Source organism: Cibotium barometz, chromosome 42 (genome assembly GCF_041138505.1).
Source record: "Cibotium barometz isolate CiBa-2024 chromosome 42, ASM4113850v1, whole genome shotgun sequence".
Taxonomy (NCBI): domain Eukaryota; kingdom Viridiplantae; phylum Streptophyta; class Polypodiopsida; order Cyatheales; family Cibotiaceae; genus Cibotium; species Cibotium barometz.
The window spans coordinates 33,135,273-33,140,605 of record NC_141087.1 but is presented as its reverse complement, the minus strand read 5'-3'; the positions used below and the strand labels follow the sequence as shown (position 1 = coordinate 33,140,605).

The 5,333-nt window shown below is 44.0% G+C and overlaps 1 pseudogene; it reads left to right on the top strand.

Moving 5' to 3' along the window:
* Nucleotides 1-1,305: 1,305 nt before the first annotated feature.
* LOC147614399 (jasmonoyl--L-amino acid synthetase JAR6-like) lies at nt 1,306-3,780 on the top strand (annotated as a pseudogene).
* The last annotated feature ends 1,553 nt before the right edge of the window (nt 3,781-5,333 follow it).

Sequence of the window (5,333 nt, the reverse complement as noted above, 5' to 3'; positions counted from 1 at the left end):
TGCACATCACATTGGAGATAAAATCATGTCAAAACAAAGAATTTCATTATCAAATTGATCAATATGCTAAACTATAAATTATTTAAAGATAATACACATCACATTGGAGATCAAATCATGTCAAAACAAGGTATTTTTTGGCAATGCTTGTAACCAAAAGTATAGCTCAATGTATTAGAAAGATTAAGCTAAGAGAAATACCTTCTTGACAGATTAATGCAAGTGGTAGTTTGATCTTTAGATCCAATAAGATAATAGAATGTTCTTCTTCTCCCCACTTTCTGCAATGTATTGGCTATATATATATATATATATATATATATATATATATATATATATAGAGAGAGAGAGAGAGAGAGAGAGAGAGAGAGAGAGAGAGAGAGAGAGAGAGAGAGACTATAATGTCAATGAAATCTTTCCAAAATTACGATGGGCCGAGATTACTATTGTCTCGAGATGGGCCGAGATTACTATTGTCTCGAGATGGGCCGAGATTACTATTATCTCGAGATTACTATTGTCCTGAGATTACTTAATGGTGGCTAGCATTATGTCCATGTAATGATGTTTAATAAATATCATTTAAAGAACTATGGACTCTTTTCAAAATTTTCAAAATTATACCAATGCATTCAATTCTCTTTATTTTCCGAAAAGATTCGCCACTCCCCGCCTGCACCAGCTCGAGATTACTTTGGCACCGAGATTACTCAACTGGCGCCCGTCGCCAAGATCAATGCCCCTCGCGTCAAGATGCGACTCCCAAACCTTCTCCATCGTTAATCCCCTTGGGCCAAATAGAGCTGAGGGACGACGGCCTCCTCAGTCCACTCCACGAATGGTAGGTAGTTCACCTCCTCCAGGAATGGTGTGTGTAGGGCCCAGTTCAGAACACACAGGCAACGCCGCCATTCACATGTTCAACATAGAGAAACACACAGGCAAAAATACAACCGGAGCGCCATGTGGCACTGTACTACTCTTCAAACTCAACCTGTCACGTATACCTTTCAGATCCTTCATACGGAGAAATATTTGGGCGGTGTTGTTGAAGGCCTGAATGAGGAAAACTAGAAGAATAAATAAAGTCCCAATGTTTCCCGCGTTGGCTTTATTTATTATATAACACAGGGCCCTGTAAAAGCAGTGGCAAGGTAATTCCAACCATTGCACATGAAACACTCGCGATTACACACACACACACACACACACACACACACACAAAATTTACCACCCCACAATCCCCATTACCCTCCAACCACAATCAATTAGCCCCACTACGACTACGTACTCGATCACTATACAATGCCTGGCCTTCCCTTGCCTCCTCATATTGGCTTTGCGCCCACTATCGTCAGATTCGAGTAAATCACTGCGAATGCAGCTCAAGTTCAAGAATCAGTGCTCAATTCTATGCTGGAAGAGAACGCTTCTTGTGAGTATCTCCGTAATTCCCGATTGCAACGGTCACATTGATCCCCTCACTTTCAGAAGGTGTGTGCCTATGGTCACTCACGCTGACTTGAAGCCTTACATACAGAGGATCGTGGATGGTGAAATCTCCTCCATTCTTACAGCATCTCCCATCGATGCCATCTGCTTAAGGTTTATCTGAATATAGCTTGACATTCCATTCAAAATCTAAGCTTATAGATCGTATTGCTCTGTAATTCACTCATATGATCAGTAAAAAACATGCCAAAGAAAAGTGAATTTATATCTACCATGTATTAATGAGATTCAGCTACTGCACTGATCTGTGCAGCTCCAGAACTACTGATGCACGAGAGAAATACCTGCCTTACCACGAAGGCTTGAAGGCAGGCACCTTGGAGGTGGCTAGCATTGCTGCTGCATTCCGACATCGGTGAGTTGAGACTTGCAATATCAGTAACTTACCTGTAGATCGTAGATATAAATTGCTTGTTCTCATGATACCTCTTGCATATAGCGCGTGTGTATGATCAGTTTCTGCGGTTCTTCTTTCTCTTCCTTTGGATTCCTATTCTACACTATTGCTTTGATGTGCTCGACAATCATCCATTTAAAAAAAAACATCTATTCATTGTGGCTAATTACGCAATGCATATGCAGCGTGTATCCAACCGCACCAGGAGCTCGAATACTGGAGTTCCTATTTTGTGGGAAATTCTCCACTACAAAAGGAGGATTAAAGGCTGGGGCTGCAACAACGCACATGATTAGGAGTGATGCCTTTATATTAAGGCAAAAGCGCAATGGCGTGAGGCCATGCAGTCCACACGAGGTGGTATTTGGCTTAGATTGCTGGCAGTTAATATATTGCCATTTACTGTGTGGCCTTCTGTACAGTCAAGAAGTGGAGGTATTAAGCTCACCTTCTGCATATACATTGGTGGAGGCTTTGAGAACCTTGGAGAATGAGTGGCAAGACCTTTGCGAAGACATTAGGGTTGGGAAATTGAGCCCTAAAATCGCAGATAATTCACTGACGGTTGCAATGGGCGATGTAGTAAGGCCTGATCCTAAGCTAGCAGAGGTGATCTCGTTGAAGTGCACAGGGTTGATGGTGGGAGATTGGAATGGGGTGATAGAGGTGTTGTGGCCCCGGTGTAAATATGTGCTTGCAATAATGACGGGGGCGATGGAGGCCTATGTGGAGAAGCTGCGCCATTATGCAGGCTCCAAGGTGCCCTTGGTTAGCGCTGACTATGCGGCACAGAGGGTTGGATTGGAGTGAATGTAAACCCAAGGTCAAGCCACCCCAGCAACGTTTCTTTTACTATTGTGCCCAGCTTGGCTTTCTTCGAGTTTATTCCCTTGCACCGATCTCGATCTAGCACCAGCAGGAAGGCCATGAGCGCCATTGACGACGTCCCTACCGTTGTTGCAGCTATTAGTGGGCCCTCTTCAACTGCCGCGTACGAGGAGGGCTCCCCTGTTGGCCTGACTGAAGTTAAAGTTGGCCAAGAGTACGAGATCGTCATGACAACCTCATGGGGTAAGCAAGTCGCCTCCTTTCTCTTGATCAGTAATCGTCGGTGTGGATGACGAAATAATCACATGCATGATGCCTGTCTCGGTGGAGGACGTGGGCGGGAATCAAGCATTAACAGGCCGCCAATGTTTGAAATTACTTGACTGATCACCCATTAACTATTTGCTTGCGTAGGACTCTATAGGTATCGCCTCAGGTACGTGCTGAGGGTGACGGGCTTCTACAATGCATGCCCACAGTTTGTTGCCTATGAGTGCAGGAAGAATGTGGTGCTCAGCATAAACATAGACAAAAACACGGAGAAGGACTTGAAAGTGGTGGTGAGCCGGGCAGCCGAGCGGCTCAGAGAAGTGAGCGGGAGGGCCATTGAGTTGGTAGACTACACAAGCTACGCGGACCAAAAAACAGCCCCCGAACACTATGTCATCTCCTGGGAGGTGCATGATGGCCGTAACAGGGCATGTGCACACGACCCACATGAACAACTACAACAACATGGAGAGGATAATATTCTTGAAGACACCCAGCTTTAGCAATGGCTTGAAGAATGTGCCACCCTCATGGATTGTGTGTTTGTTGAGCCTGGATACATCACCTCTCGCAAAATGAGTACAATTGGCGCCCTCGAACTCTGTGTGGTCCACCGTCCTGGAACCTTGTCAATGCTTCTAGATCGCTTCTTATCCAAAGGGGCCGCCATCACGCAGTATAAAACACCTCGTTGCATTGTCTCTTCCGTTCTCCTCTCCATTCTCCGTGATAGCACCTCTGTGACCCTTTTTAGCTCAACCACCTTCCACTAGCCGACCACCTTCATGACCTAGTGAGTTCTAGTTCTCATTTTTTAGGGTAATTTTATCCACAGGTCCTCCCTGTGGTTTGGTCTATGTACACAAAAGGAGATTCACTACCTAAAAAAGGTCACGAGTTGCATGTCTACTACCTTATTATCACATTATTGCAAATGGTACTTCGCTATGTGTAAATCCAACTGATTTCTCTTCTCCTAACATTCGGATTGTTGTCAATCCGAATTTTGAATATGCAACATAATGCCAAATTAAGGTATTAACGAGAGCTAGGGTTCAACCATCAACCATGCATAGTAGTTTGGGGTCATCATATCTATGCCCTTGCTTCTTGGTCCCCTATTTAAAAAAGTAATTCCTTTTGATCCATGAATGTTATTGACAATCCGTCTCCACATGTATTTTTTTCTCAATGTAACAAAGTTTCCCATGGAGGCGAAATGTCAATGCCTTGTGCTGATAAAGAGATGTGAAAATCTGTATGATATAATTGCAGGTATTTTGGGCTACCCAGTTCACCGACTGCTTGGCAGGTAGGTTAGGTGACTCTAAGAAGGCAGTGTGCGTCATGGTTGTGAGACTAGCTTTCAAAGCTCTAGCAAATGCTTTGTATACATCTAGCGTTTAAGGGTGGTAGAAGCAGATTAAGATCAAGGGTAAACTCCACAAAGTTGGATCCAATAGCATAGGCTCAGGCTTGTAAAGGACCAACACTCATCATCTTCGTTGCATTGTCTCTTTCGATATCCTCTCCATTCTCCATCATAGCACCTCCGTGACACTTTTAAGCTCAGCCACCTTCCAGTAGCTGACCACCTTCATGACCTAGTGAGTTCTAGCACTACAAGGGATTGGGCTCATACTCGCGCTCTTAGCCGCTAAAAATGACTTGTGAAAAAAAGTAGCGGGCCCGTGTATCAGCGCGTGTATAATCGCGGCCAGAGACATGCGTGTAAAACCGCGTGTACAGGACCTCTCAGACGCGCGTATACACGGGTGTGTAGCCGCGTTTTTTTTATAGACGCATTAATACACGCTAGTATACACGCTTCTTATTATATTAGACGCGGTTATACACGGGTGTATAGCCGCATCCTGTTCAGTTCCAATGTCCCAGACGCGTTATTACTTGCGTCTATACACGGGTTTCTTTAATTTAGATGCGCTTATACACGCGTTATTGCCAGTTTATACGCCTTAATACACGCGTAATTTTCAGAGTATCCGCGCAGATACACGCAAGTTTTAGCAGTTTTGACGCGTTTATACACGCGAACAGAGAGCAAAAAAAAAATCCAGAGAGTGCTATTTGGTGCCTGAATACTGTTCCAGCATTCCAGCACCCAATAGCACTCTCTGGTTTAGGGTTTTTGGTGCATTAGACCATCCCATTAGACCATCCACGAAGAACATATGCACGAGGGAGATTAAGACAAGAACGACATGAATGCATACATTGTCATTACACGATTCAAGACAGCCATGAATGTAATACTATCGATCAATCAATTCAATATTACTATCAAAATTTCATACATGTATACAAG